Source organism: Muntiacus reevesi, chromosome 19, assembly GCF_963930625.1.
Source record: "Muntiacus reevesi chromosome 19, mMunRee1.1, whole genome shotgun sequence".
NCBI lineage: Eukaryota > Metazoa > Chordata > Mammalia > Artiodactyla > Cervidae > Muntiacus > Muntiacus reevesi.
The window spans coordinates 42,738,164-42,753,695 of NC_089267.1; positions in this window are offsets into that span (position 1 = coordinate 42,738,164).

Here is a 15,532-nt window from a genome sequence, read left to right on the forward strand (position 1 = left end):
AAGTATAAAAAAGTGATTAGAGATTTTCTTCCCCTTTGGGTAAAAGATTACACTAATAGGAAAATAACTCTTACAACATGTGGTAATTTCATAGAAGGAAGAAAACAGAGAAATACAGCATTTTACAGAAATGAAACTAGAAGGCAAAGGAGCGTATTGTAGGAAACTAATGAAAACATCTGGGCAGGAGTAATATTATTGATATTATTATAATCATTATGTCTATAATATGATTAAAATAAGTCTAATTAAAGTTATTTGAGAGGATAGTGACCACATAGTTAATAAAAACCATCTTCTAATTCATCTAAAAACAAAAGGTAATATAATCTAACGAAATCTATGCTAAGCACAGCCAGTTGTTGTGATGTCTTTGTTGGCTTTGGTGGCAGAATGATAGCTTTAAACATAGGTTATGTGTTGGAGGCTCACAGATAATTCCCACTCACACATGGGTTTTGTTTGTCATGCCAATTGTAAATGTTGAATAAGTTGTCAACATTTTAAAAAATCAAGAGATTTCGCTTAGAAGTCAGTATTTTTGACTTTTGGGAAATGAGATAATTTACTGTTGGGCAGAGATTCCCTAGAAGCATTAGCAGGAGGCTGGAATTGAGTAAAAGTCCCTTCTTGGAATGCTGAACACGCTCTCCAATTTGCCATTTTCTTGCCCCAACCTGCTTCACTATTTTCCTGGACATCGATGGCATTGGAGTTTGCTTTTTAAAAAAAAATAAAAAATTATGTTGACTAGAAATGTTCTCTTGGAGCATAAAGTGAAACAAATTCTTTGGAAGGCAATTTGGCAATATCAGACTTTTAAAATGTACACAAGTCTTTGACTCAACAATTCTACATCTAAGAATTCACCTGTGGAGATACTTGTACACATATTTAACATATTTGTACAAGAATGTTCACTGAAGACTTGTTCATTATAGAGAAAAATGGAAATAAATATCAATAAGGGGTCGCTAATTGTGTTATATCTGTACCAATAGAGGAGAAGGCAATGGCAACCCACTCCAGTACTCTTGCCTGGCAAATCCCATGGATGGAGGAGCCTTGTAGGCTGCAGTCCATGGGGTCGCGAAGAGTCCGACACGACTGAGCAACTTCACTTTCTTTTCACTTTCATGCACTGGAGAAGGAAATGGCAACCAACTCCAGTGTTCTTGCCTGGAGAATCCCAGGGACGGGGAGCCTGGTGGGCTGCCATCTATGGGGTCATACAGTGTCAGACACGAATGAAGCGACTTAGCAGCAGCAGCATGCCAATAGAATATTAATTCACATTTACAAAGAATGAAATGGATGTGTACTTTTGATATGTAAATGTTTCTTAAGTTCATTAAATGAAATAAGATTATCAAAGTGCTGTTACTATTAGTGTGTAAATACTGTGTATATTTAGGGTTATATGCAAGAAAAGTTTCTGGGTCAGAGACATGCTATATCTGGGAAAGCCTAAGATGGGTTGAAGACTTTTTCATTATATAATGTTTTTATCCTATTTGTCTAAATCACAGTTCAGTTCCACTGCTAAGTCGTGTCTGACTCTTTGCGACCCCATGGACTGCAGCACACCAGGCCTCCTTGTCAATCACCAACTCCCGGAGCTTACTCAACTCATGTTCATAGAGTTGATAATGCCATCCAACCATCTCATCCTCTGTTGTCCCCTTCTCCTCCTGCCTTCAATCTTTCCCAGCATCAGGGTCTTTTCAAATGAGTCTGTTCTTTGCATCAGGTGGCCAAAGTATTGGAGCTTCAGCTTCAGCATTAGTCCTTCCAATGAGTATTCAGGACTGATTTCCTTTAGGATGGACTGGTTGGATCTTGCAGTCCAAGGGACTCTCAAGAGTCTTCTCCAACACCACAGTTCAAAAGCATCAATTCTGTGGCCCTCAGATTTCTTTATATTCCAGCTCTCACATCCATGCATGACTACTGGAAAAATGATAGCTTTGACTAGATGGACCTTTGTAGGTAAAATAATGTCTCTGCTTTTTAATATGCTGTCTAGTTTGGTCATAGCTTTTCTTCCAGGGAGCAAGCATCTAAATCACAAGCCTGTGTTATTTTCTATATGATATATGTATTACATGTCCAGTATCCTAAATCAAGAGAAATCTCAGTAGTAGGTTTTATTGAATATATAAAATGCCGCAGCAATAGTGATACATAATTTAATAATCACAAAACATTTTAGAAAATGATTAAAATATCCTAATTCTTTTCCTAACGAAGTCAAAGAAAGGACTGCCTCCTTGCCCACAAAGCTCTGTTTCCATGTTGCCTGATAAACAGCGCAGTATAGTGCTCTTAAATTCTATTAATGAGAAATTTATTTGAATTTACACCTCCCCACCCCAGTTTTTGTTTTTTTTTTAAATAACAGAAGTGGTACTTATTTATTATGGTAAAATATGGAAAGCATGGATTCGTGTAGACTGGAAAAAACACTAAATTATACTACCCAATAATTGTATTTCCTTCTAATCTTTCTCAATGCATTTTCCCCATAGTTGAATTCATAAAGGACATAAGGACATAGCATTTAGTATCTTTTTTAATTTATTCATCATTTATATTAAGCTTTTCCTATGTTATTGCAGCTTATTTGTAAACTTTTTAAAAATGATGGCACAAGGTTCTGTCATATAGATGTTTCATAATTTACTTGACCAGATCTGTAAAAAAAAAATTAACACTTAGATTTCTCGTATTTTTTGCTTTTATAAATAAATAATAGGTGGCTTCTTTTAGCACTAGTTACATTCCAGGAGTAAGTAACATTTTCTGGGTTATTTGTTGAAATGTTCATCAGTTGCTCCATAGTTTTGGAATTACTGTTTGACTGCTCAGGAAGGGGCTGTTAAAACAGAGAACCCTTAAGGAGGACTGATAGGATTGTTCCAAAAGCACAATTAGGGCTGTGTACCCTCCCAGAATGTGAAAGGGTTAGAGCTAGAAGGCTGTGACAAAGGTAAATTACTTTTAATAATTGCTTACTTCCAGTCTTCTCCCCAAGAATAGGGAAGGAAATTCATCTTGTATGTGACACAAGACCCAGTCTCAGGATCTGGAACTTAAGCATTTAATATTATATAGTTCAGCTACATCAAGGGTCACTTATGTGCTTATGTGTTAAACTAGAAACCTAGCTTCCATTTATAAGACTTCCCCAAAATGAACTCACAGTTTTTTTGGAGTGCAACCCTTTTGTCAATTGGAGAATATGTAATAGCTGTCTTTGTGAGTGGGCATTTAGCTAATATCAAAATTTTGGTTATTTTCACCACAAAATTTAGGCATATCCATGTGTACCTATAGTCACAGTTGCTTTTTCATGTGAAACATGCTCCTCTGTTTCCTGTATACTTCCACACTTATTAGGCAACAAAACATACTTTTAAGGTTAACAGTGGTAACATAAATCCCAACTTTGCAGTTTGATTTAAGATAATGTGGACAAGATTTCTGTTAGAATGTTTTTTTGTGAAATTCTTAGGTCTTGGGTTATGGTTACCTGACTATTGGTCTGGTGTAAATTGGCATAAATTTGTTTATTTAATTTATAACTAGTCCTTTCGTTTTTCAGATGAGAAAATTAGAGGCTGGAGAGGTGATGACTTCTTAAGCCTTCATGGCTACTTAATCAGGCTAGAATTTAGAACTTAAGATTTTCTGATTTTTAGTCCACTAGGTTTTCTTTTACTCCATGCTGTCTCTTTATGACATAACTGTATTATAAAAAGACTCTTAGAAAAACACCTGCAGCCTACTAACAGTCATGTAAGACAAGCCTGTTGGGAAACCATAACTTAATAAGCTGATAGTTAAGAGTGATTAATTGGACTATATTTCTTCTCTCCTACTGTGCCACAATGAGCGAGGGTGGATATTTTACCATCTCAAGATGAAAAAGAACAGATGTATTGTCAGATCATAGATCATGGGTAGTCATTAACTTTTATTATCTTTATAAAAGTGTTCAATTTCAAGCATACTTGGTGCTTGGAAAGACATTGTGCATCTAATGTTGCAAAACCATTAAAACCATAAACTGAGAATATAATGACTATAATGGTATATTCGTGTGAGTGAATCGAGTCTAGCTGGGTGAAATGGAGGGGAAGAAGTCCTAGGTGGGTGCTGGTTATATGGTTAGTGGAGAAAACTTTTCTAAACAATTCAGCAAATTCCCTTAAATGCCTTGTATGTAATCAGTACTGGTTTAGGGACAGTGGCCAGGTCACTCCCCTCAAAGAAAATAAAATGAAGTTGGGCAGATGGAAGGCCTACTTGGCGAGGTTTTAAAACTGTGGCATGTGGCATATGATAAGGGTAAAAACTAGTTACAGAAAGTATTAGTGAGGAGAAGAAGAGATTCATACAGACTGTCCAAGGTGGCTTTAAGCACCGGGTCTAACTGAATTGTCAAATTGCCCTCTAGATTTGGAGACAAATTGATTAGCCTGTTGATTGAGCAAGTAGGTGAAAATGTTAAACATGATAAACTTAGAGTGAAATAAAACTAATGTGTGCTAGTCACTGAGTTTTTCTAAAGTTTTTCATTACTGTATTATTAGCCTGCTCAGTTCTGTGTTCTGATTATTCATTGAGAATTCTGATCTGGTGGCATCATGATTTGAAGGCTATTGTGTATGGCTGTCTATGTTTTTCTGAGAAGAGTGGCAATATCTGACTTTTTGAAAAGCTTATTGTGAAAGTGGGGAAGAGTTCTTAAAGTGGTGGCTATACAGTATTCAAGTAAAATTAATATTGTCATTCAAATTCCAAACCTCTAAAACAGTATGGAGGTTCCTCAGAAAATTAAACATAAGAGTTACCATATGATCCATCAGTTCCAGTTCTGAATAGTTATCTGAAGGAAATGAAAATACTTGAAAAGAAATCTGCACCTTCATGTTCTTCTGCAGCATTATTTACAATAGCCATGATATGGATGCATAAGTGTCCATAGATGGATAAATGGATAAGGAAAATGTGGTACATGTATGAATGGAATATTCTTCAGCCATAAAAACAGGAAATCTTGCCATTTGTGACAACATGGATGGACCTTGAGGGTGCTATGCTAAGTGAAGTAAGTCAGAAAGATGAACATCATATGATCTCAATGACGTGTGGAATCTTGAGAAACAAAAAGGACAAGTTCTCAGAACAGATGGGTGGTTGCAAGAGGTAGGAGGGTAGAGGGTGGATGAAATGGGTGAAAAGAGTCAAAAGGTATAAACCTAAAGTAAATAAATCATGGAAATGTAAACCATTACATTTATCACATTTAAGTATTATGATTAAGTATTACATTAATCACAACTTGGTGATTACAGTTCATAATTACTGCATATTTGAAAGTTGCTAAGAGAATCAATCTTACAAGAAAAGATTTTGTAATTATGTTACAAAAATATGACAATGTTAACTAGACTTACTGTGGTGATCATTTTGCAATATATACAAATATTGAATCGATATGTTTTACATCTGAAACTAATATGTCAATTACATCTCAGTTTTTAAAAAGATAGCTATGGACTAGAAAAATGGGAGTTAGTAAACAACATGAAACAAACAGTTAAATATAAAATTTCATATCTTGCTTTAAAAAAAAAAAAGTTGAAAATATAGGGAACATGTGGCTTGAGAGTAATTAATCAGTGGGAACTACCCTGAGGAATTTTGGTGACTACTAGCTAGCTTCATAGAAGCCAAAACTGTAACATGAATGAATGAATACATAGTAGGGTATCAATGCACTAATAACCATATTTATTTCTTGCCATAAAGAGAAGTAGTAGGCACACTGCTGTTTTCTTTTCAGGCCATATACGGAGTGTATGTATGTTCAGGGTTTCCCAACCTTGGTACCACTGATATTTTGGATACTTCTGTTGTAGGGGCTGTCTTGTGCAGCGTAGGTTGTTTAGCAGCATTCCTGGCTCCTCTGTGGGCTTCCCTGATGGCTCAGTGGTAGGGAATCTGCCTGCAATGCGGGAGACACGGGTTCAATCCTTGGATCAGGAAGATCCCCTGGAGAAGGAAATAGCAACCCACTCCAGTATTCTTGCCTGGAAAATCCTATGGACAGAGGAGCCTGGCAGGCTACAGTCCATGGGGTGGCCAAAGAGTCAGACATGATATAGCAGCTAAACAAAACTGGCCTCTACCCACTTTGTTGTGGTTCAGTCGCTCAGTTGTGTCTGACTCTTTGAATCCCTTGGACTGCAGCATGCCAGATCTCCCTGTCTCTCATCATCTCCCGGAGTTTGCTCAAACTCATGTCCATGGAGTCGGTGATGCCCTCCAACCATCTCTTCCTCTGTTGTCCCCTTCTCCTCCTGCCTTCAGTCTTTCCCAGCATCAGCGTCTTTTCCAGTGACTTGACTCTTCGCATCAAAAGTATTGGAGCTTCAGCTTCAGCATTAGTCCTTCCCATGAATATTCAGGGTTGATTTCCTTTAGGATTGATCATACATTAGGTATGATCTCCCTGCAGTCCAAGGGACTCTCAAGAGTCTTCTCCAACACCACAGTTTGAAAGCATCAATTCTTTTTTCTTTCTTTCGCTCAGCTTTCTTTATAGTCCAACTCTCACATCCACACGTACTACTAGAAAAACCATAGCTTTTGAGTATACAGACCTTTGTTGGCAAACTAATGTCTCTGGCTTTTTAATATGCTGTCTAGGTTTGTCATAGCTTTTCTTCCAAGGAACAAGCGTCTCTAACCCACTAGATGTCAGTAGTATCTGTCCCTGGGTCATGACATTCAAAAATGCCTGCAGACGTTGCCAGTTGTCCCGTGGGAGGCAAAACTGCCTCTACTTGAGAACCACTGAGCTGGAGATGCCTCTGCAGACAGCTACTTTCACTTTCAAGGGGCACTTGGATGCGGTGACATCTGACTCTAAGGTTGGCTCCTTTAGGGTGGGACTGCTTTGATTCTGCTAGGCATCTGGGTGCACCAGCAACCCAGGATCATTCTAAACCCTAGTCCTACCTTGACGTTTCTTTGATACCACTCCAATGGTATGAATTTGGACTAGGAGCCCAAATGAAGGTCTATTTTGTGGTTCCAAATTCTTAGGAAAGGCTTTTTCCTCTGCTACTAGTACTGCTGCTGCTGCTGCTAAGTCGCTTCAGTCGTGTCCGACTCTGTGTGACCCCATAGAGGGCAGCCCACCAGGCTCCCCGTCCCTGGGATTCTCCAGGCAAGAACACTGGAGTGGGTTGCCATTTCCTTCTCCAGTGAATGAAAGTGAAAAGTGAAAGTGAAGTCGCTCAGTCGTGTCGGATTCTTCACGACCCCATGGACTGCAGCCTACCCTGATCCTCTGTCCATGGGATTTTCCAGGCAAGAGCTACTAGCACTAGGGAATGAGAAATTATTAATAGGTTTTCTTATCTGTGATGGAGGAGGCAGTGAGTCTATGGGTCACTGAAGTCTCCTATTAGCCTTCCCTCCTTGGTCAGGCCCTGGACTTTGACTTGTGTCTCCATCCCCACAACCCTATGAAATCAAAAGCAAGGTCCTTAAGATCAGTGAACATCATGAGTGAAGATCAACTTCATGGTTCAGCTTGCCTCTCTAGGCCCACATTTTCTTTTGATTTTAGGCACCTCAGTGTTTTTACTTTCCTGCCAGCTTGTTAGCATGTTAAATTTTTTTTTTTTAATTTGAGTTTATGTATCAATTTGGGGTGTTTTTCAGTGAGATGGTAAGTTGGACTGACCATCTATGCTGTACTATGACCTGACATGAAAATATTTATTATTGATTTTAGTAAGAAAAATTAGTGAAATTTCTCAGAATTCAGGAGGTCTTCCCTAATTCATCATTACTGCCACACAGTAACTGGAGTACAAGTGAGAGATTCAGTTTGCCTAGGCTGGAATCTTATTTTTAATATTTGCTAGCTGTGTGGTCACAGGTAAGTTAATCAACCTCTTGTCGCCTCAGTCTTCTCATCAGAAGAACAGTACCTATTTAATGTAGTTATGATGAGAATTTAATAACTAACATAGAGCATTTAGCATAATGGAAAATATTAAGTACTTGATATACATTAGTTATTTTTGGCCCTGCCACGTGGCTTGCAGGATTTCAGTTCCTCATCTAAGGATTGAACCTGGGCCCCGGCAGTGGAAGTGCTGAGTCTAGACCACTAGGCCACAAGGGAACTCCCTACCTCTTATTATGACCATTCTTTCATATACCTTCTAGCCAATCTACTGTTTCATTGCCCTTTAAACTACGTGTCAATATTTTTCTTAAAGCTCTCTTCCAACTGTTAATAAGCGGAAGTCATTCTCAAAGAATACTTGTCCCATCACTTAGGGAGAATTTGAGAATTTTCAGCACTGCCCTGTACCAAACCCCACACATTTACTTCTGCCTCCACATCTGCTCTGTTTCTTTCTCAAAAGTGTGGAAGCGTTCTCTGTAGGGAGCAGAGGGACTGGGACAGTGCCGCCCTACTCAGGAATAGGACCCTCAACACTGCTACCCCCCCTTAACCCAGCTACTCTAGACTGACACTAGAACCAAAGCTCCAGTAACAAGATTTCCAGCATTGGGAAGACCTCAAAACTCAAGGTCATCAGATCTAGGTTTGAGTTTCAGCCCTGGGAGTTTGCTAATGATGTAAATGATGCTACCATCTCTACCGACCTCTCAGCGCTGTGATATGATAATTAAACAAGAAAAAGTACTTAAAGATCTTGATAACTGTAAAGCCCTAAATTGGTACGAGCAATATGAAGAGTGTGGGAACCCTTGTTTAAAAGATAGGGAGTCATTAAAAGCACCAATGCAAACATCTTGAGGAATGGAGCACACCGTTGGTAGGTGCTTGTGAGGATAGTGGGTTATATGACATGAAGCCTGGTGGATGTTGTATCATTAAGCATGAATTGACATCATCACACACAGGAGTGTCCTCCTCCACCAGACCCAAAGCAGTGATCACTAACCCATGCACAAGAGGCGAGGGTTTGTGTGTCAACACAGAGTTCTGCTGTCTGTGCTTACTCCTCTAAGTACTTGTGACGCACCATGTCAAGGGTTCAGCAGCTGAGTTTCACATAGGGCAGTGTGATTCATCGGGATTATTAGGATCCTCCAGGAATAACTTCCCTGAGTTGATTGCCTTTGACAGATCAGTTTGCTTAGATTAAAAAGCAATTGCTGCTGTCTAGTCAAATTTAAACACTTTGGCTACAAGTAGCTGAACTCTAACTGTGTCCAGTCTATAGAAACACCTTGATGTGAAAATTGCATCCACTGTAGTGAAGAAAAAACTGAGTTAGCAATACTCTGGGGTATGGTTTTGTAATAATGTGAAGGAGTGTAAATGCCAAACAAAAGTGACCCTAGGCATATGCGAGGGAGGGAAGGGTACATTGCTTTTAATAGCAACTTTATCCGTGCCCAATGTACTGTGAAGGTGGTGACAGAAGTGTGAGGTACTACTCTGATCACATTTGTACAACGCTGACCACTGTTAGAACTGGAGGAGGAGGCACTCACCTTCTGGTTGAACAATGGGAAGTTATTTTGAGATATACGCAGGTGTCTCACAATTCCCCCTTTCTGAACATACCCCAGAATTTATCAAGAAACAGTGATATGCTAAGATTTAAATCATCTTTTAAAAAGTGAGTGGAATATCTGACTTAAGTGAAATTTAAGCCTGATGTCTGAAACTATATCCCCAGCCTGCGTTAGCTGTAGATAAAAAAAGAGGTTGAGATGACATTAAGCGGACATCCACTCTATCTCTGGTGAATCAGCAAAACAGAGTCCTGAAACAAGAGTGAGGAAGAAGAAAGTTTCATACACACCAACCCTTTTATCACACCTCTCTTATATTTAGGCTCTTTGATCTCTTTGAATATGGAAGGGGATGGAGAGGAGGAGGAGATGAGAAGCCTGGCTTGATGGGCTCCTGTCTACTTTCTTAGGAGTTGAAGTCCCCTGAGAGTATAATCCTCACTTGGACCTAGGCTGCAGAAAGCCTTGGTTATACAGTTTTAATTTTAGTGAATTTGTAGTGAACTTTTGTCAACAAACAGCATCATTACCATGTTCATCTATTAGTATCTTTTGTCGACTTGCGTGACCATAATGATGACCTGAGTTTAGACCATTTTCATCATCCCAAAGAAACCCAAATACCAGGAATCAGTGACTCCACCTGCATGGAGGATAGCAAAGATCATCACAGTGCCAGTCACCAGGAGGATAAATCTAAACGCTCTGCCCACTGCATCGTGGTATCCGAGTCATCAAGGGGAGCACAACACAGTCAAGTACCGGATGGACCAACAATGTCACTCACACAGAGAGGGAGCAAGATGAGCTCCAACAGGCTACTGGTCGCTTCTGGCTAGTGCTTCCCCAGCGGAACCTGACACCCCGTAATCGGCCTACACACAACCCATCTCCTGCCACATCAGAAGAACCTCAGTCCCTCCCCTTTGGGATCTGAAATACTAAAAACCGGGGGTGCAGCTGAGGGCCGCTGAGTAGACGGAACAAAGGACATTCACTGAGTCTGGGGAGGAGATGGCCACGTGTTGGGCGACAAGGACCAAGAAGAAGCGCAGTTCTGGACACACTGGGCCGCCTGCAGCAGCCGCAGGCAGCCCCAGCCCTGCGCGTCCAGTCCGTCCGCCACCTGGACTCCGCCGGCTCCGGATCCGCAGGCGCCCTGCGGGGAGGGGCCCCGGGAGGCCGAGGAAGTCCTGGTGCTAGCGTGGGGCCGGAAGCTTCTGGAAAACGCGGAAAGCCCAGGGGTGGGCGACCCTCTCCTCCGCGCGGCTGCTGGTGCCGCGGGGATGGAGCAGGTGCTCTGGAGCTCCTTGGCCCCCGGCCCTCTGGGCGCTGTGTTCCGGGCATCGCGGGCGTCCGAGGGGCCCTGAGCGTCATTCGTTCACACCCGGCCGGGTGCACCTCTTCCCGCGAGAGGGCGCTGCGCGGCTCCGCGGCCGGCCGTCACGTGCAGGGCGGCGGCCAGTCTCTGCCAGCGCGGGCCCCGCACGCCGGCTGCGAGCCCGGCGCTCGGCACTCGCGGCTCCAGGTGCCGGTGGCCGGCCACCTGTGCCCTGGTACCGTCGCCGCCTCCCCCTCCTGGCCCCGGCCGGCCCGCATCGTATGGGCCATGGTAACCCAACGTGGGTAGCCCCTCTGGAGGGCGCTCTGTGCCACGGCCTGGGGTTCTCGGCCTGGGCTTTCTCCTCTGGACTCGAGAAGGAGGCAGGTCCAGGAGTGGATGGCTGTGGCTCGGTCCAGTCAGAGTCGCCACCGCTCTCTCTGTGGCAGGAGGAGCCCCCCGGGCTGTCGGGCCCAGGCTCCCGGGTCTCAGGCCCTGGACGGGCCACGGCCGGCCCGGCCCCGCTCGCACAGGTGTGCTGCCTCATGAGCAGGTCCGGGCCCTGGAAGGTGAAGACCGCGAGGAAGGCCAGCGTCGTGGAGGCCCCTCCAGCTCCCAGAACGCTCTGAGCAGCTTTCACCACGCGTGTGTGGTAGACCTGGAAGAGCGCGAGGCAGAGCCTTTCTGTGACCGAATGTCCGCGAGCCGCTCCCCCCAGGCTCTGGAGAATCACCTGTGACTTCGCAGGCTCTCTGTCTGCTGCGATGACCTCAGTCGCTGCATCGACAGCCTTCACCTTCAGCAGCTGCTCTTGGACTAAACCAGCAAGCAGTAGCTAGAAGGTCAGAGTGTGCGGCATCTGCGCCCAGGTCCAGGCAGCGGCAGTGCGTGAGCTCCAGCCCCGCCCTAGAGGCACCGGCTGCCGGGCCCCCCCGGGGTACGTGGTACGTGGCCCCCACGTGGCACAAGCCCGTAAAGCAGGGTGAAGGGGGGGCAGAATACCGCCAGCTGATGGGAGCTGCAGCCCTGTCTGGATGCCGCAGGCCCAGAGCAGCAGCGCAAAGGTCATCCAGCCCTGGTGGGTGATGCTCCACACCATCATGGCGATAAGGGCACACATATGCCACGTGAGCTGACTCAGGTGGTGCAGTGGAGGTGTCCCTCTAGGTTCAGCCAGCCTGGGGCTGCTGGATGGGATGTGGCCAGACTGGTTATGCACAGTGCACTGCGGTGGTCTGTATCAGGTCCCATAGGAATGGGCATCCTATTCTGGGCGGCCTCCTCCTCTTTGGCAGCATCAGCCCCGGCCTGGTCCATCTCCATCACCTCCCCTTGCCCCTCCTCACCACTGGCAATGAATTTCCTCTGGTACAAGGAGCTTCAGGAGGAGGTTCAGAAGCTCAACTGTAAGACCTACTGGGCCCTGAAAACGGTCTTCAAGAGACTACAGTTCAAGGTCGTGGGTCTGGAGGAGATTAACCTGGACAAAGATGATGCCTCAGCTCTCTTAGACAGGATCAAGTAACTAGGACTGAACTCCCACCACACATCTCTTTCAACAAGCACACAGGTGCTGGGGCCAGCAGGCTGCTCCGGCCTGGGGCAGTAGACCTGTTAAACAGTACGCAGATATCCTAAGGTGAGCTTGGCGTGGGTGCGTGTTAAGTCGCGTCAATCGAGTTCAATTCTTTGTGACCCTATGGACTGGAGCCCGCTAGGCTCCTCTGGGAGGACCAAAACCTCCTGTAGGGAAGAAGGGCAAAACCTCCCTTGATCTTGATATTCCATATGAATACAGACCATGAAAGTGGAGCCTCGTGATTCTGCTGGCCTTTTGCATTTTAAGTAGGAGATGTCAGAAGTTACCAGAGGCGTAACTGACTTGGGGCAGCCGAGTATTCATAGCGATGCTACTCTTCTATTCTTTGATGTTGGCTCTTCTTATCATTGTGAAGCACAATTCATCAACAGTCAGATTGTTCACCCGAATAGAGAATGTGAGCTGGAATTTCACTGTGGAGAGACAGGTTAGTTTCACCCTACTGTTGATATGTTGTTGCCATGGTAATGCTGATTAGTTTAAGAGGAACCACCCAGTCATTTTAAATAAACAATTCTGGAATTCGTTTTAAGTTCAAAGATGTGTACTGAGTTTCACACTTTTGAATTCTATTTTGCTAATGCAATCTGAATGGGAAAATTTAACAAACTTTCTACAGTCATATTTTAGACACTCAGAATTTTGTTCCTGGAAAGGTTTTGTAGATTATCTGGCCCAGGAATTACACAGCGGCCACTCAGAGCCAGTCAGTGCCGGTCAATTATCGCTAGACTGGACTGAGGGCCTAGTGATGCTGGATCTTCCAATTAAGAAAAAATAATGGAAATCTGGAAATTTATGGGAAATCTTCAAATTTTTAAATAGCAGCAATGAATTAAAAACTCTTAAAACTCTGTTAAAGTCTGAGACCCTGCAGTTTTAATTTGTTTGTATCCTGGTTTGCCCTCAGCTTGCTGTGAATTGGTGATGGATTTAGCTAAAGAATATAATTGAAGGAGTTCTAGAAGATGGTCTTGCTAGACCTTAACACTGACACACACAGGAAAAAAGTTATCAGCTGTAGCCTTTTAGTATAAATTTTGGCTATTTGGAGCCAAATTGGTATTAAGAAGCTATATCAGTGAACTTTCTACCCTCTTTAAGCTTTCACACTCGATGAGCCAGTAGCTTATGAAGTTGGATCTTCAAAGACACTTTATGTTAGCCCTGGGAGTTGTCCCCTTTACTCAGCTAGAACTTGACAAAATGCTTTAAAATTAAGCATCTCTTCCCCTACTCAGTTCAAGTTTTAAGGATTGGTATCTTTTGGAAGAGAAGCTCTCATAAAGAAGCATCCTGGGCACTTTGACATTCAAGGTACATGGCCTAGGACACATGAACATAGAAAATCCAGGGCCATTATGCAAAGCAGTATATTTAAAACTCCAATATGTTTAATACTATATTTGCAAGTGACTAAAGATGCATTTTAAAAACTGAGAATGGGTGCTTTTTTTTTTGCAGCTAGAGATAGAATATCCTTTGTGATCTTTTTCTTCTTACTGATAAAGGGATTTGATTTTTTTGTTCAGAAAAAGAGCTGGCTTGAGCATTTTGTGCTCAAAAGTGGTTTGAGCTCTTTACAGATGACTGCCATAGTCCCTGGTTTCCTGATTCCTTTCTTACTTGAGATTTCCTTCCTGGGGACTTTGTCCCACAGCCGAAGAATGAAGCCTCTGGCCACATCTTGTCATTCTGGTGTGTGGTCAGTCTTTTACAAATTTCAGGGAAAGGCAAGGTGAAGTAGGCGCCTAACTTTTCTCTTTTCTACCTATAAACATTTAGAACTAGAAGCCTTTGAACCAGCATGACTGGGTGTCTAAATATGTTTTGCCAAATAAGGCAGTCCTTTTATTTTTAAAAACTAATTAATTTATTTTAATTGGAGTATGATTACAGTCTTGTGGTGGTTTTTGCCATACATCGACATGAATCAGCCATGGGTGCACATATGTCCCACCATCCTGAACGTCACCCCACCTCCCTCCCCACCCCATCCCTCTGGGTTGTCCCAGAGCACCAGCCTTGAGTGTCCTGCTTCATGCATCGAACTTGCACTGGTTTTCTGTTTTACATATGGTAATATATATGTTTCGGTGCTATTCTCGCAAATCATCCCACCCTCAGTTTCTCACACAGAGTCCAAAAGTCTGTTCTTTACATCTGTGTCTCTTTTGCTGCCTTGCATATAGAATCGTGGAACCATTTAATGGTGAAAATGAAAATCTTGAACAATCAGCCCAGGAGAATGCCTGATGCTAGAAAATTTTAAAAAATGTGATGAGACCCCCTTACTGAAACACTGAAGTGCTTTTTCTCCCTTGTGTGTGTTGTACTCCGTAGGTATTATCGATTTCCCCCCTTAATGAATAAGCAATTGAAGTATACATTTTATGTGCTGGTAGGTGACTGTGAGATTCTTCTGAAGATTAGCCACTAGCAAGTCCACTTCATGTGTAAAGCAACCTTTTTGTGGCAGCTGGACTTAGCTTAAAATTGAGAATGTCCTAAACTGGCTTTCAGGATCATAAATTAATTCCATGTGGAAACCCACCAAACCTTTTGGCATTAAATGGAGCATTATATTAATGTTTGAAATGTATATCACACTTGATGAGATGGCTGACCTTTCTGATAAAAAGTGAGTCCAGAGGCTAGACATCTGGTGGTGTTGTTTATGCAAAATATATTGTCAAATTTCAGCATATAAAAAAGTAATGATTGTTGTTCTCTTGTTGCCATTCCTCTGGGGAGCATGTTATTTTCTGCTTGCTAGTCAAAATTATATTAAATGACAATAATAATAATAATGATAGATAAGCTTCCTGGGGTTTCAAACTTACCATTACCAGTTGGTTGTTCTTAGGGAATGTGACTTATGATCTCTGCTTTGTGATGCTGGAGTTTCTTTTTCACACATATAGGTGAGATCCACTCAAAGGATAAAGGAGGAAGATGTATGTGTTTCAAATGCTGGCTTCCCCTTTACCACCTGCTTTTATTTATGTAAAAAAAGAACATATTGTATT